Below are 18,108 nucleotides of genomic sequence, written 5' to 3' on the forward strand. Positions count from 1 at the left end.
AGCTGCAGAAATTATACACATTGTTTTCCATGTACATGCATTTTTCTAAAATGTAAGATCCAGGAGGGTCTGGGGCCCATCAATATTGTGCACAGCTGTACCATCCACACCTAGCCTAGGACGTGGCACATGGCAGGCAATCATGAGATTTCCGGCCATGAATCAGATTCTTAGAGGAGTTCAGATCTCCTGCAACAACCCGTTTCTGGGTAATTTTCAGCAACCAGTAATGTTAGCAGACTAACACTTTAGTTTTGCTAAGCAACTGATAAGCTAAACATGATGAAATGTATTAAGGAAATTCTGTTCTTATTAGCCCTGTACTCTTTCCATTATAGGCATTAAGCAGAATAAGCCTTTAACGTATCTCTTTTGTAAATGTATGCATTTTAACATTTGTTTTACTTAAATTCCTGTGTTTGCTTAACACACACACACCACATGCACACACGCACACGCACACACACACAGTAGCAGGCCAGGGTTTGGTCTCCTGGCCACTGGTTTGGGAGCTACAGAAACAAGTGAGGTCTTGTGTGGCCACCTAGTGGTGGATCCTCATACCTACAGGGACGCATGGCTTCCGGAGGTGCTGTCAGGGACGCTCTGAGGTTGGCCTGCTCCAGGAGGTGAGGCAGAGCCAGGAGGAGGGTGAGTTAGGGCGCTGCCGGCTGTGGCAGCTGCTTCACTTCCTGGGGGTCGGCGGCCAAAGGCTGCTGAGCTGGATGACCCAGAACCACCCTAAGGAAGTGATGTCATGGCCTCCAACTCGGAGAGGCCTTTGAAAGGAGGGAGGATGTCGGGGGAGTTGGAGTGAGTGCCAGGGTGGGACAAGAAAGTCCTTGTTTTCTGGGAAAAGTCAAGTTTCAAACATCCCTCGCCTCAATTTCAAACTCTGCACTTGAACGCCTGTATAGAATAGTCCCTGGAAATGAAGAAGCTGGAGCAACTGTGCAGGACACAGGATCACAGAGGGAGTGAGCGCTGACCAGTGTCACTCAGCACTGTCTGTAAATTGGGGTTTCCAGAGGAGGGGTCTGGGCTATGACTTTGTTGTTTGCTTTTTTTTTTTTTAAAGGTCTGTTTATTTATTTGAAAGCAGAGTTACAGAGAGGCAGAGGCAGAGAGAGAGGTCTTCCATCCACTGGTTTACTTCCCAGATGGCCACAAGAGCCAGAGCTGTTGAAGCCAGGAGTCAGGAGCACTTTCCAGGTCTCTCGTGTGAGTGCAGGGACTCAAGGACTTGGGCCATATTCCACTGCTTTCCCAGGCCATAGCAGAGAGCTGGATCGGACATGCAGCAGCCAGGTCGGGAACCAGTGCCCATATGGGATGTTGGCACTGCATGCGGCAGCTTCACCCGCCACGCCACAGCACTGGCCCCTGGGCTATGACTGAATGAGGCTCCTAGGGGAGGTGGCCCTGGGAGAAGGCAGTGAAAGCCCAGCACTGATCAGACACACACCATTAGAAACACCTGCTTGCCTTCTTGTACCCCCCCTCCCCCCTGAAGGCACCAGAGCAAATGGTACCATTGAATGACATTGATATCCAAAGAGTACCTTCTCTTCCCTAAGTTGGTCTGTTTTCACCTTGATAAAAATATTTCTGGGGGCTGATTTTTGGCACAGGTTAAGCTGCTGCCTGTGATGCTCCACTTCAGATAAAGCTCCCTGCTAATGCACCTGGGAAAGCAGTGGAAGATGGCCCAAGTGGTTGGGCCCCTGCCACCCAAGTGGGAGACCCAAATGAAGTTCCAGTTTCCTGGCTATGGTCTGCCCCAGTCTCAGCAGTTGAGGCCATTTGCAACCAATGGATGAAACATCCCCTTCAGTGTCTTTTCCTCTCTCTCTGTAACTCAGCCTTTCAAATAAATAAATTTTAAATAATGTTTCTGGTGTGCACTGGTCCCTAGCCTTATGCAATGCTAGCTCTGCGTAAGCTCTTGTCATCTACTGATTCTGGCGATCAGTTCTTAACTTTCTCCACATGAAAACACAGAACTTTCCCTCAAGTTGTTGTCTGTACTCATGTATACCCAGCATCTCCAAAGAGCAGTGTATTCCAGCCATGCTGCTCTGACCCATTCCTAACCATTCTCCAGAAACTGCCTGGCTCAGGACTTTCCAGTTGCCAAACCCGAAGGCTTCGCCAGCAACCACCTGCCAGGGGTGGGCATTCTAGCCTCATGGTTAGCATGCCCAAATCCCACAGTGGAGGGCCAGGGTTCAGTCCCAGCCTCTGGCTGCTGACTCCAGCTTCCTGCTAATGCAGATCATGAGAGGTAGTTAGTGGTTCAAGTAGTTGAGTCTGTGCCTCCCAAGTGGGAGACCTGGGTTGGGTTCCTGGCTCCAGGCAGGCATTTGGGAATAAATCAGCAGATGGTGGTTATCTTACTTTGTCTCTCTGGCTCTCAAATAAATAAAATAAATTTAAAAAAGAATGTGCTGGATTTGTTACCCCAAACAGTCACACTGGTGTCCAAGGATGTAACTAATCTAGATTTGATCTCTGATAATGAATTCAACTTCCAGTGTCTGCTTGGCAGGAGAAGTTTTCCTAATACATGACAAACTCAACCAATTCTGTTTTTTTTTTTTTTAAGATTTATTTATTTGAAAGTCAGAGTTACAGAGAGGAGAAGCAGAGAGAGAGAGAGAGAGAGAGAGAGAGAGAGAGAGAGGTGTCTTCTATCTGCTGGTTTACTCCCCAATTGATGCAACAGCTGGAGCTGTGCCAATCTGAAGCCAGGAGCCAGGAGATTCTTCTGGGTCTCCTACATGGGTGCAGGGGCCCAAAGATTTGGGCCATCTTCTACTACTTTCCCAGGCCATAGCAGAGAGCTGAGTTGGAAGTAGAGCAGCCAGAACTTGAACTGGTGCCCATATGGGATACCGACCGGCACTGCAGGTGGCAGCTTTACCTGCTATGCCACAGCACCGGCCCCAACCAATTCTGTTTTAAAATAAAATTATGCCGGCGCAGCGGCTCAGTAGGTTAATCCTCCGCCTTGCGGCTCTGGCACACCGGGTTCTAGTCCCGGTCGGGGTGCCGGATCCTGTCCCGGTTGCCCCTCTTCCAGGCCAGCTCTCTGCTGTGGCCCGGGAGTGCCGTGGAGGATGGCCCAAATGCTTGGGCCCTGCATCCCATGGGAGACCAGGAGAAGCACCTGGCTCCTGCCTTCGGATCAGCACGGTGCGCCAGCTGCAGCAGCCATTGGAGGGTGAACCAACGGCAAAGGAAGACCTTTCTCTCTGTCTCACTGTCCACTCTGCCTGTCAAAAAAAATAAATAAATAAAAAAAATAAAATTAAAGCATGGCCTCAACTACCGTTCACAATAACATCTTATGAAGAACTAGAAGAGAGGCACGCAAGGGCTCCAAACATAAAGAAGTGATGAGGAGATGGGATGCTAATGGCCATCATTTGATCAGTCTTGTATCTGCGATATATGTGGTTATTACATGTTAATAAGAATGTATAAAATCCTTGTGGAACATAAAAAAATTAAAGTAATAAAAATCCTCTAGGTCTGGTGTCATGGTGCAGTTGGTTAAGCAACGCCCACCAGTTTGAGAACCAGCCATTCCTCTTCTGATCCAGCTTTCTGCTGATGTGCCTGGGAAGGCAGGAGAAGACTGTCCAACTGCTAGGGCTGCTACCACCCACATGGGAGACCTGGATGGAGTTCCTGGCTCTTGGCTTCCGCCTGGCCTGTATCTGTTAAGGCCATCTGGGGGAGTGAACCAGCAGATGGAACATCTCTCTCTTTCTCTCTCTTCTTTCTCTCTTTGTTGCTCTGCCTTTCAAATAAGTACATAAGAAACAAGAGAATAAAACTTGAGAAAGTTAAAACAATTCTCAAAACATGACCTCTTTCTGAATACTCAGAAGTTCTCCTCTCCTCATCCCCTATGTTCTTGGAGTCTCTGTGGTTGCAGAGGGCATGCGTCTGGGGGCCAGAGGTCATGCCTGATGCTGGGTGGGGAAGGAGAGCCGTGGCTGGCCCATCACGATGTTCTGTCCACACCAGCTTCACTGACTGACCCTTCCCACTGTGTCCCATCGTCCTGAGCCAGCTACAGCTCCTCATGGCCACCTCTTCCCCCATCATCTGTCTTTGCCCAGTCCTTACAGTGCAGCCTGCTGCTCTCTCAGGTCCTTTTGGCATGTTCAGAGCCTCTTACACATTCCTGTTGGTGACCAGAGACATTTTACATCTTTCTCCTACCTTCCCAAGGGGCCTGGGGCTCTGTGCAGCCATCGTGGGCCACGGCTGCTCAGCACTTCCAACACCATTCTGGAAATTCTCCTGGGAGCTCTGGTTCTCCCAGGCACATTGCGAGAGGAGAGACACACGTACCCTTTGCTAGGGAGTTCCCACCGATGTTCAAGTTTCTTTGACTGTGGCTACCATAGGAAATACATCTCCACCATGGATAAATACATGCACACAGCACAAATACAGCACAGCGTTAGGAAGCAATATTTACCAGTTCCTTGTAATGTACTCTGGCCTTTTTTAGTCCATTGTATTTAGTTTCTCTTCATGCTAGTTTTATGCCGATAAATCAATTTGATGGTCCAAGAGTAGATCTCGGTCCACCGCTTGAGAAAACACTGCCTTAATAGTGGGTTGATTTGGTTCGGGAAGTGGGTGCTGGGCCTGATCCCAAAAACTGGGAAATAGCTACACAGTTGTTTTCTTCTTTCTCAAAACGCACAGCGCACAGAAAAGACAGCCCTGCCTTTCAAGCTGTTGTCTCTACTATGCGCTTAAAATAAATCCATTCAGACATTCGACAGACGTCCAAAGTCCCCAGTCTTACCTCCTCTGTGTCTGCGAGCAATGTGTACGGAACACGGCAGAACGAAAAAGTAATACGGGATGAGGAAGCGCGAAGGAGTGAACCTCAGCCGGTACTGCGCACGCTGTGCGCCCTGTTGCTAGTAGTAAGGAGATCTCCTTAGAACCCAGTGCAGATCCCAGGCCCAGCTTTTCCCATTTTTGGTTTTAGTTAATCTCTATATCATCCCTATGTATCGTATGAGAGTTACCCCCATCTTATAGGAAGGAAAGTAAGACTAATCTACATTTTCCCTGTCCCTTCCCTCCGCATGGAGACCACTGGTCTCTCTCTTTGTTCTCCCTCACCACCAGGAGGGGTGGGGCCTGGATGACTTCGTTCCTCTCAGAAAGAGCTCAGTGGCCTCTCAAGCACACAGCTGCTTCCTCCCGACCTTGAAATGCGATGGGCTTATTGCCCAAGCCTGCAGTGCCACCTGCTTGCGTGCTTCCAGCTGCTCTCTGACATTCCCCACCCAGGGTCCCTGTGGCTAGAATTCAAGGTCACCCAGAAGCGGTTGGAGGTCATTCCCTAGCAACGCACAGACTCTCACAAGAAACGGCCACAGTAACTTCCCTTCACTTTTTCAAAAACTCACTCGCCCACAACAGAGAGAAAGATGCCTGGACAATGCAAACAAAAGCCAAGGACACACTTTTGGTTTTCCCTCTCCAGTTCGGCAAGTCCTGTCATTACTCAGCAAATGTGTACCTAATATGGACTGGGCATTGATCTAGGTGTGATCAGAGATTTAGAGTTGAATAGGACAAGATCAAATTCTTGCTCTTCTAGAGTTTCCATTTTTTTTTAAAAAAGATTTATTTATTTATTTGAAAGAGTTATGCAGAGAGAGAAGGAGAGGCAGAGACAGAGAGAGAGAGAGAGAGAGAGAGAGAGAGAGGTCTTCCATCCAATAGTGCACTCCCCAATTGGCCGCAATGGCCAGAGCTGTGCCGATCCGAAGCCAGGAGCCAGGAGCTTCTTCCGGGTCTCCTACATGGAAGCAGGGACCCAAGGACTTGGGCCATCTTCTACGGCTTTCCCAGGCCATAGTAGAGAGCTGGATCCAGAAGAGGAGCAGCCGGGACTAGAACCAGCGCCCATATGGGATGCTGGCAGCGCAGGCAGTGGCTTTACCCACTACACCACAGCATCGGCCCCATGAGTTTCCATTGTAAAGGGACTGGTTTTGGGGGAGGATTACACAAACCGTTGACTTTCAATCTCCTTTTCAATCAGACTTTTGGGTAAGAAACACAATCTCGCATGGCAGTGTAGTACATCACTCCTTCCCTCCATCTCCCACACAACAGAATCAAAAGTTTTAAAGAACATTTGCTCTTATTATAGATCAAGAACTAAAAACATAGTGTTAAATTATCTTTTAATACTTGAAGGTAAAATAGAAAAAAAAAGGCCTAAGGAAGCAATGAAAAACATTGGGCAAGGTTTCATTTAATGTGCTAGGCGCACTTGTCGGCTGCTAAGTTTATTCCATTGCAGAATATACAAGGACAATACTACGTGCACACACTTGTGAGCTGTTTCATTCTCTTTTGTTGTAATCTGTTTTGAAGGTTGAAAATCTTTGTTCACACAAACAGGTCCTTGTGAATGGTAATAATAAAGATGAACTCTTTTTAACCTAGAAAAGGAAATTCTTCTTTGATCTTGCTCTAAAATGATGATGAATTTATTGTCCTGTAATCATAGTTTGCTTGCTGCAAACGGAAAGTGGAGCTGCACTAATTCACTCACTTCTTTTGGGCACCAAGTTTAGGTCAATTATTGATTCACATTTTTTGAAAAGAAAATGGTTCTTTCATTTGAAAAATTTTCTCTAATATTTATAATTTCTCTTCTGGCAAATAATGATTACAAGTTTGAACTGAGCAGTGAAATGTAACAATACCTCTCATTTTATTTCCTCTTCAATAGGCTGCAACAATATTATGAACAAAAGGGAGCTAAGCTGATCGCTTCTGTTTTTAGGGAAAAATTTCATTTTATTTGTAATGAGAGAGGGGGAGTGGGGGAGAGGGAAGAGAGAGAGGGAGAAGAAGGGAGATGGAAGAAGGAGAAATAGAAGTGGAGAGAGGCAGAGAGAAAGAGAGAGAGAGAGAGAGAGAGAGAGAGAGAGAGAGAGAGAGAGAGAGAGAGAGAGAGAGAATCTGTCTACAACAGCTGAGTATGTTGCAGGCCAAAGTCAAGGAGCCTGAAACTCCATCCGCGTCTCCCATGTGGGTGACAGGGACTCAAGTGATTGAGCTGCCCTTTGCTGCCTCCCACGGTGCCGGTTAGCAGGAAGTGGAGGAGCTCTGACCTAAACCAGACACTCTGATATGGGATGCAGACACCCCCAGTGGCATCTTAGCAACTGCACCCAATGCCTACCTTGGGTGATTGCTTTTGAATTTTGCTGTAATATGATGTCTTTGGAATCCTGGGTATGTTCACCTGTAGAATCATACTGTGGGGCCAGCGCTGTGGCACAGCGAGTTAACACCCCTGGCCTGAAGTGCCAGCATCCCATTTGGGTGGTTCTAGTCCCAGCTGCTCTACTTCTGATCCGGCTCTCTGCTATGGCCTGAGAAAGCAGTAGAAGATGGCTCAAGTCCTTGGACCCCTGAACCTGTGTGGGAGACCCTGAGGAAGCTCCTGGCTCCTGGCTTCGGATCAGCGCAGCTCCAGTCATTGCGGCTGATTGGGGAGTGAGTGAACCATCAGATGGAAGACCCCTCTCTCTCTCTCTCTCTGCCTCTCCTCTCTCTATGTAACTCTGATTTTCAAATAAATAAATCTTTAAAAAAAAGAATCATATTGTTGTTTTCTTCCTGAAGTTGTACGTTTAAATTCATTAATATCAGTAACCGCTGTTAAACATACTAATTTTAAATCTCAAACATAATTTTTTTAACTTTTATTTAATGAATATAAATTTCCAAAGTACAGCTTATGGATTGCAATAGCTTCCCCCCACCCATAACTTCCCTCCACCCACAACCCTCCCCTCTCCCACTCCCTCTCCCCTTCCATTCACATCAAGATTCATTTTCAATTATCTTTATATACAGAAGATCAATTTAGCATATATTAGGTAAAGCTTTCAACAGTCAAACATAATTTTTTAAAGATTTATTTATTTATTTGAAAGTCAGAGTTACATAGAGAGAGAAGGAGAGGCAGAGAGAGAGAGAGAGGTCTTCTATCTGCTGATTCACTCCCCAGTTGGCTGCAACAGCTGGAGCTGCACTGATCTGAAGCCAGGAGCCAGGCACTTCCTCAGGGTCTCCCACGTGAGTGCAAGGGCTCAAGGACTAGGGCCATCTTCCACTGTTTTCTCAGGCCATAGCAGAGAGCTGGATTGGAAGTGGAGCAGTCATGACTTGAACTGGTTCCTATATGGGATGCTGGCACTGCAGGCGGCGGCTTTATCCGCTACACCACAGCTCCGGCCCCCAAACATAACTTTTGAAAATGAGATTGCTTTTCAACAGGAAAAATGTGATGGTTGTTTCTGAGTTCATTCATTCTGTTTAACACAGTCAGTCCCTTCGGTGCCCCTGAGATAACCAGTGAACTTCTTTGTGCTTCAGCTCCAAATTGAACAAAATGCATTGAGGTTTTGGCTGTTTAACAAGCTCTTGCTAGTGAATTTCACAACCTTCACCATGTTTTTCAACACTTTCATGAGCTATAGAGAAATTATTTCTAGAAATTGCACTATTGATGTGTGTTTCCAAACACAGTGGTTATTGGTGACGTTGAACAATATTGCAATAACTTTTTCCTCTAACCATATCTGCTGGTTCCATCACTCATAATTCAATTATTATTTTTCCAGTTTCTAAGATATTGACCAACACAGAATTCTTCCAGTGTTGTAATATATCTAATCCATTGTGTGTAGGGTTAAAATTAAACAACACAGGGCCTCAAATAAATAAATAAAATCTTTAAAAGAATTAAAATTAAACAATATACACATTTTATCATTTTGCAAACTCTAGAGGAGTTGAACAATTGTTAGTATCTCTGCTCTTTGAGAGATAGAACCCAAGGTCCAGGCCGGCGCCGTGGCTCAACAGGCTAATCCTCCGCCTTGCGGCGCCGGCACACCGGGTTCTAGTCCCGGTCGGGGCACCAATCCTGTCCCGGTTGCCCCTCTTCCAGGCCAGCTCTCTGCTGTGGCCAGGGAGTGCAGTGGAGGATGGCCCAAGTGTTTGGGCTCTGCACCCCAGGGGAGACCAGGATAAGCACCTGGCTCCTGCCATCGGAACAGCGCGGTGCGCCGGCCGCAGCGCGCTACCGCGGCGGCCATTGGAGGGTGAACCAACGGCAAAAGGAAGACCTTTCTCTCTGTCTCTCTCTCACTGTCCACTCTGCCTGTCAAAAATAAATAAATAAATAAATAAAAATTTAAAAAAAAAAATTAAAAAAAAAAAAAAAAAAAAGAACCCAAGGTCCATACTGGATTTTAACCACAGGAGAAGCATGGTTCTAAAAGGCTCTGCAGTAGTGTGGATGTGACTAGGAATAGTATTATCCCAAATAATTGTAAATTTTAATTTATTATTTGATTTGGCATTAAAAATTATGTATTGCATCTATTTATGTTAGAACACCTTTTCAACAAACTGTGCAATTGACTTTTTCTTTTGCTACGCCACTTGCAAATAAATCTCATGAATATCACAAGAAGTTGTGCCAGTGAAGTTCAGTGCATTTGGCCTAGCAGTTAAGACTCCCATTAAGATGCTTATGTCCCACGTAGAGTGCCTGGGCTTTATTTCCAGCTCTGGTTTCTGACTCTAGCTTCCTGCTAGATGCTAATGCTTACTTGGGAGGCAGTGGTGATGGCTCAAGAGTTTAGGTTCTTGGGGCCAGTGCCGTGGCACAGCGGGTTAAAGCCCTGGCCTGAAGCGCTGGCATCCCATATGGGCGGCGATTCTAGTCCTGGCTGCTCCTCTTCTGATCCAGCTCTCTGCTATGGCCTGGGAAAGCAGTAGAAGATGGCCCAAGTCCTTGGGCCCCTGCACCCACGTGGAAGACGTGGAAGAAGCTCCTGGCTCCTGGCTTTGGATCAGCGCAGTTCCAGCCGTTGTGGCCATCTGGGGAGTGAACTAGCAGATGGAAGACCTCTCTGTCTCTACCTCTCTCTATAACTTTCTTTCAAATAAATAAAATAAATCTTTTTTTTTTAAAAAAAGAGTTTAGGTTCCTGCCACTCATATGGAAGACCTGGTTTGTGTTCTTGGCATCCAGCTTTGACCTTGGCCCAGTCCTGGACATTAGAGGCATTTTAGAAAGTGGATGAGTGGATTGGAGCTTCCTCTCTGCCTCCCAATTGTTCCAGTATTTCGTTATTTGTTTGAAAATGTCTGAGAGGCGTGTTGACAAGTCCAGCAGTCTGTGTTTCCAAGTGTCCCGCTAGTTTGAAAGGTATTGTTACAAGTAATATGCCAGTATTGTGGTTTGTCATTTTTATTAGATTTTACACACAAAAATATTTTAAATTCTTTTTTCCTTTTTTAAAAGATTTATTTATTGATTTGAAAGGCAGACTTACAGAGAGGCAAAGGCAGAGAGAGAGAGAGAGAGAGAGAGAGAGAGAGAGGTCTTTTATCTGCTGGTTCACTCTCCAGATGGCTGCAATGGCCAGAGCTGCGCTGATCCGAAACCAAGAGCCAAAAGTTTCCTCCAGGTCTCCCATGTGGGTCTAGGGTCACAAGGACTTGGGCCATCTTCCACTGCTTTCCCCAGGCCATAGCAGAGAGCTGGATCAGAAGTGGAGCAGCCAGGACTTGAACCAGTGCCCAAATGGGATGCTGGCAATGTAGGTGGCGGTTTTATCCTCTACGCCACAGTGCTGGCCCCTCTCTATCGCCTTTTTAAATGTACTTCAAGGGGACAGTGCTATGACTTATTAGGTTAAGCCTCCACCTGTGGTGTCAGCATTCCAAATGGGTAACGGTTCAAGTCCCGGCTGTTCCACTTCCAATCCAGCTCCCTGCTTATGGCTTGGGAAAGCAGTGGAAGATGGCCCAAGTTCTTGAGCCCCTGTACCCACATGGGAGACCTGGAAGAAGCTCCAGGCTCCGGGGGAGTGCACTAGTGGATGGAAAACCTTTCTCACTGTGTCTCCATCTGACTGTCTGTAACTCTGCCTCTCAAATAAATAAATAAATCTTTAAAAATGAAAATAAATGCACCTCAAATGATATTGAAACATTACTCAGAGTCACTATTTATGGTTCTATATATCTGGTGATTGAATTTGGGCATTCCCTTTTTTTTTTTTTTTTTGACAGGCAGAGTGGACAGTGAGAGAGAGAGACAGAGAGAAAGGTCTTTCTTTTCCGTTGGTTCACCCCACAATGGCCGCTGAGGCTGGTGCGCTGCGGCAGGTGCACCATGCTAATCCGAAGCCAGGAGCCAGGTGCTTCTCCTGGTCTCCCATGGGGTGCAGGGCCCAAGCACTTGGGTCATCCTCCACTGCACTCCCTGGCCACAGCAGAGAGCTGGCCTGGAAGAGGGGCAACTGGGACAGAATCCAGCGCTCCGACTGGGACTAGAACCCGGTGTGCCGGCGCCGCAGGCAGAGGATTAGCCTGTTGAGCTGTGGCACTGGCCTCCTTTTTTTTTTTTTTTTTTTTAAGATTTATTTATATTTGAAAGTCAGAGTTATACAGAGAGAGGAGAGGCACAGAGAGAGAGAGGTCTTTCATCCAATGGTTCACTCCCCAATTGGCCGCAATGGCTGGAGCTGCGCTGATCCGAAGCCAGGAGCCAGGAGCTTCTTCCAGGTCTTCCACTTGGGTGCAGGGGCCCAAGGACTTGGGCCATCTTGTATTGCTTTCCCAGGCCACAGCAGAGAGCTGGATTGGAAGTGGAGCAGCCGGGTCATGAACCGGTGTTGGGCATTTCTTAAATTTTCATTTTATCATTATTTTTATTTTCTATTAGGAGAAATCTTAATATAGATTATAAACTGTTAATTGTCTTATAATGCTGATGGCCATGTTCACATCATAGATCAAAATGAAACAAAATTTGTTTGTTTTCATAAGATAGGTGGACTTGTACTAGTCAACTGATAATCATCATGGCCTCTCAGTAACTAGCTTAATCCTGTTCACAGCAATTGGATGCAGTATTTCCAACGTTGTTCGTAATTCCCAAAAGTCCAGTGGTGGGGGTGGGTGCTGTGGCACAGCTGGTTAAGCCGCTGCCTGGGACATGCACAGTCCGTATAGGAATGCTGAGGACCAAAGTCCAGCCTCTGCTTCTCCTCCAGCTCTTGCTGATGTGCCCGGGAGCCAGCAGATTATGGCCCAAACACTTGGGTTCCTGCCACCGTGTGGGAGACCTGGTTACAATTCCTGGCTCATGGTCCAGCACCAGCTATTGCAGACATTTCGGGGAGTAAACCAGTGGATGGAAGAACTCTTTCTCTCTGTCTCTTCCTACCCACTTTGTCGCTCTGCTTTTCAAATCAATCAATCATTAAGTCTAGTTGTGACACATTAACTTTATTTTACAGTCTATTAACATATTGTATCTTGCAAATAGTCTAAGTAATTCTGCTATGAATAATATTTATAAATATGTGAGTAAATGAGAGAAGCTCAGAGTGGTAAGTGCAATAAGAAAATATAGATGAGAGCACATTACATACACATGATGGAGTAATAGATTGACTGGGTAGGGATTAATTTTGCCAGAATAGTCAAGGAATGCTTCTTGGAGGAGGAGACATTGCACTTTGCTCTTCATGGTTTACACTGCTGATATGAGTCCATTCTTCAGCATTTATAGGTAGTTTGAACTACAGAATTTTATTTACTTATTTATTTGAGAGGCATAGAAACAGAGTGAAAGAGGTATAGAGAGGCAAATGTCTAGCAGGGTCATTTCCTATTGTGTGGCTCAATCTTCAGATCCTCAAAATGGCCTGGGCTGGGCCAGGCGCAGGCTGGGAGCCAGCAACTCAATCCGGGTCTCCCACGTGGGGGTCAGGGATACAAGTGCTTGGGCCATCACTCGCTGCCTCCCAGGGTCTGCATTAGCAAGAAGCTGCACTTGGAAGCAGAGCTGGAACTCAAACCCTAAGCACTCAGATTCGGGGTGTGAGCATCCCCAGCCAGCATCTTCGTCACTGGGCCAAGTGACCATCCCAGAGCTACATTAGAATTGTGCTTATTAGTTGCTAGCTGTATTTTTAATATATATATTTGGAAAATCCTCCAGAGCTAGACTGTAATTTCACTTTTTTAAAAGAAAGGATTTATTTATTTGAAAGGCAGAGTTCCAGAGAGGCAAAGGGAGAGAGAGAGAGAGAGAGAGAGAGAGAGAGAGAGAGAGAGAGAGGTCTTCCATCTGATGCTTCGCTCCTCAGATGGTCGCAGCTGCCAGAGCTGCACTGATCCGGAGCCAGGAGCCAGGAGCTTCCTCCAGGTTTCCTACATGGGTGCGGAGGCCCAAGGACTTGGGCCATCTTCTACTGCTTTCCCAGGCCATAGCAGAGAGCTGGATTGGAAGTGGAGCAGCTGGGACTCGAACTGGTACCCACATAGGATGCTGGCTCTGTGGGTGGTAGTTTTATCCACTATGCCACAATGCTGACCCACTGTCCCACTGCCCCCATCCCCACCCCCTGCAATTTCACCTTTAATGTTGAAGTGAAGTGTTACCCTGCGTGTACACATGAGTAGCTGGGCAAAGGCTGGGTCCATGATGAGCATGGAAAATCACCATAGCACAGGGTCGACATGCTAATAGGTAGAGCAGATGAGAGCCTGTGCCAGGTGTTGAAGGCCTGGGAATCCTTCCAGACAGCTTGCTGTCATTTTCTGGTGTGAGATTTTATAATAGGAAATCCTACTCCTTTGTCTTAGAGTCTACGTCTCACTGACCTCTTGTGTCTCTGTTGAATGGATATAATTTCTGGGGCTCAGTCACACTGGGATCGAAATCAAGATGTGTCCTGGTCAGTGCTTGCTAAGCAGTAGTTCTGCAGTCCGGAGCGTTGCTACCAGGGGCTCCGGGCTGCCTATCTGGACAGGAGGCCCCGCTGCGTGACTGAGATCCTGATAACTGGGAAGGCCAGAGAGAAAACACACCCAAGGCAGATGCCTGATTGCAGGCGCCTGATTAATGACTTATTAAAATAATGGCATAAAGAGCGACTGACCGTTCATTACTCACATTTACATACTAATTTTGATATTTTTGCTTTTGAAGAAATACAGTCCCTGGGGACAAATTGATTCCCTCTTTTAAGCCTCAATTATCACCAATTTGGCTCGGTTGACCGTGTTCCCAACATGCTTCTCAGCTGCAGGAGGTCGCGCCTAGGTTTTGCTTGTGCAGTCAGAACAGCAGCCTTCCAAACCGAGGCAGCTCTGGGCACGCCGGGCCGTGCACTGGCTGCTCTGGCTCCCAGTCAGGGAGCCCCCGAGGCCTGGCTGCTTCCAAACAAGTGCAAGGTTTCGAAGGCCACACACTTCTGTGTGTGAACCATTAAAGGGGGAGAAATCCTTCCTTCTTCTCTCTTCTCTTCCTCCCCCCCCCCCCAAACCCAATTTTCCCTTGGTGATGGACCTTACCACTTGTTTACTCTGATGATCCTGCCTCTGACTTCTAGCAGGAACTTAGTCTCCCACCATCCACTCCTCCACCTCCAGACCCTGGCCTTAACAAATGTCTAGGGTGGGCTGTGTGGCACGGCAGGCGGCCACCACTTGGGAAGCCTGCATCCCATAGCAGAGTGCCTAGGGTTGAGTCCTGGATCCTTTGCTTCTGATCCAGCTTCCTGCTAATGGGATGGCCCAAGTACTTGGGTTCCTGCACCCATGTGGGAGACCCAGATCGAATTCCTGGTTCCTGGCTTCCATCTAGCCCAGCCCTGGCTATTGCAGGCATTTGGGAAGTGAACCAGAAGGTGGAAGTTCTGTCTCTCTCTTTCTGCCTTTCAAATGATTAAATATTAAAGAGAGAGAGAGAGATCTCTGCTTTTCAACAAGTGGTATCAGGAAATCTGGATATCCATAGGCAAAAGAATGGAAGTGGCCCCTTACCTGATACAAGGTTATCTCAGAATGAATCAAACACCTAAATGTAAGAGGTAAAAGTATGACCTTTTAGAAAATCACATAGGAGAAAAAACTCTTCATGACATTGAATTAGGCAATGATTTCTTGGATGACATCAAAAGTATCAGCAACAGGGCCTGGCGCTGTGGTGTAGCAGCGTGGGCATCCCATGTGGCTGTTCCACTTCTGATCCAACTCTCTGTTATGGCCTGAGAAAGCAGTAGAAGATGGCCCAAGACTATGGGCCCCTGCACCCACGTGGGAGACCCAGAGGAAGCTCCCGTCTCCTGGCTTCGGATCTGCCCAGTTTCAGCTATTGCAGTCATTTGGGGAGTAAACCAGCAGATGCAAGATCTTGCTGTCTCTCTGCCTTCCAAAAAATAAATAAATCTTTAAAAAGTATCAGCAGCAAGAGAAAAAATAAATTGGAATTTATCAAAATTAAAACTTTTCTCCATCTCTGGACACAATCAACAGTGGAAAGACAACCCACAGAATTAGCAAAAAAGCAGCAGAAGATGGCCCAAGTTCCTGGGCTCCTGGCTCCTGACTTTGGCCTGGCCCAGCAGTGGCCACTTTCGTCATTGGGGGAGTGAACCAGCAGATGGAAGATCTGTCTTTCCCTCTCTCTCTCTGTAACTCTGCCTTTCAAACAAATAAATAAATCTTTAAAAAAAAAAAGAAAATTCTTTAAACCAGTTAAATTAGTAGAGTTTATTCGAGTAAAGCAAATTCAAACGAAACAAAAATGACTTATAATGTGTGCAGCTCCTAACACCAGAGCAGGTGCTGAGAATTCTGGCTAACAGATGATCAGAGGACACTTACAGAAAAGGGGAATTGAGGAATAGATAAAAACATAATTTCCTGTTGCTTATTCAATGAACCAGTCAATTGGTTACAGCCTAGTTGGTTAATTGGCTACAGTGCCTCTTGCCACACCGCAAAGTTACTATGATTGAAGTTGATATGGGTTGGCCTTTTGGGCCTGCTACAGGTGCATGGTATAAACCTATGGCCTTTTGTGAGTTTAATAACACATACAATGAAATAGCATTGGGCCTCAAAACAGAAGGGATGTTTGCAACGTTGTGATGTCCACATTTCTAAATGGAATAAGCCAGACGCAGAGTGACAAAAATACTTTAGTCCAAGTGTACGAACTTGCAGTTACTAAAATAAGTTCATACAGCATGGGGACAACAGTTGATATCAACCTACTGTATACTTGAACTTTCCTGAGAGTAGACCTTAAGTATTCTCACCACACACACACACACACACACACACTATGGGGCAGGTGTTTGGAGTAGCAGTTAAGCCGCTGCCTGGGACACCTGCACCCTCTATTGGACGCCTGGGTTTGAGTCCCGCATCTGCTCCCAATTTCAGATTCCTGGTAACGCATACCCTGGGAGGCAAGTGGTTGTGTCCCTGCCACTTATGTGGGAGACCTGGGTGGAATTCCTGGCTCTTGGCTTTGGCTAGACCCAGTCCAGGCTGTTGCGGGCGTTTGAGAAATGATTCAGCAGCTGTGATCTCCCTCTCTCTCTCTCTGCCTTTCAAATAAAATAAATAAAATAATGACCCACAAAATCATTCAATAAAATAAATAAGCACCTTTAAACGGGTAACTGAAGTGATGGATTTTAACTAGCTTTATTGTGCTAATATTTCATGATGTATACTGATACTAAAATATCACATTGAATATATCCAACTTTTTCCAGTTATACCTCTGTAGAGGTGAAAACAGGATATGTTCTATATTATGGATTAGTTCTTTTTATTCCCATAATTCAAAACCAAAAGGTTTGTTGAATGTTTTTAAGGGTTTTGATACATTTTGGGGATTTTGATATTGCCAAGTTGCTTACCTGCCTGACAATTGTGTGTGTTATCAGATGGTACTCTTGCCAACTTTGAAGGTCATTTATTAAAATTTTGCCAACCTGATGGTGAAAAATAGCATGTTTTCATGTAATTATTAAGCTCAATTCTTTGAGCTTTTTGCAACATATTTGTTTCCTATTTTGTTTCCTTCCTTTTGTCCCCAGTGGATTGTGTATTCATGTGTCTTGCTCATTTAGCAAGTGACTTCTGTTTTATTATTCGTTTTATTAAATCTATAATAAAAATAACACTCTATTTCCTGCAAATACTTCATCCAGTCTTTTTGCTTACTCTTCAGTGTTGGCTCTTTTTATTTAGTCGATGTTTCTGGTTTACCTGTGGTCAAGTTTGCTATATTTTGCTTTGTGCTTTCAGGTCAGGATGGCTCCGTGCTGTTAATGTGGATCTACGCTGAGGCAGACAGGTGCTGTGGCTCAGGGTTAAGCTGCTGTTTGTGATGCTGGCATCCCACATCAGAGTGCCGGCTGGAGTCCCAGCTGCTCTGCTTCTGATCCAGCTCTGTGCTGTGCATCTGGGGAAGCAGCAGCAGATGGCAGGATTGGGGGTGGGAGACCTGGATGAAGTTCCCGGCAGAGGCAGGGGTGGGGTTGGGGTGCCTCAGCCAGCCCCTACCGTCGTGGCCATTTGCAGAGTGAACCAAATGATGGAAGCTCTCTCCCTCATTCTGCCACTCTGTCTTCCAAACAGATAAATCTTTAGTAATGAGGTGGGAACATATCCCATCCCCTTCCCTAATCTAACACTCCTGGGTTCTTCCTCCATCACTTCCTCTGTCAAACCCTTGGATCTAGCAACCTCAGCTAGATAAAAGGCACAGGTAAATGTCATTTCGGGATACCCAGTCCCATTTGCATTTCAGATAAGCAACAGGTACTTTTAAAAAGCAACAGCACATACCAATTGTTGCATGGCCCTGCAGAAACTGAAAAAAAAAAAAAAAGTCATGCATCATTTGAAGCTCAACTGGGTTTCCAGGATTGGCCAAACCTGGCATTCCTATTGGGGCCAGTTCACCAACACCTTCTCACTGAGCTCCACCTTGGATCTGGTGTTGGGGGCTGGTGGGGGAAGCCGAAAGGGCAGACAGTTCCATTTCTCAGGCATTCTTCCTACTCTAGTTTCCCAGGGAGTTTTGCAATCCGAAAATAACCCTCTGGGCTGTAACAATGACCGCTCGATCAGACTTGCTTGGGCACAGCCTGTGTTTTCCTGTTGCCCACGAAGGGCTCACCCGCAGCTGTTCGAGCCTAG

Source organism: Lepus europaeus, chromosome 14 (genome assembly GCF_033115175.1).
Source record: "Lepus europaeus isolate LE1 chromosome 14, mLepTim1.pri, whole genome shotgun sequence".
NCBI classification, from domain to species: Eukaryota; Metazoa; Chordata; class Mammalia; order Lagomorpha; family Leporidae; genus Lepus; species Lepus europaeus.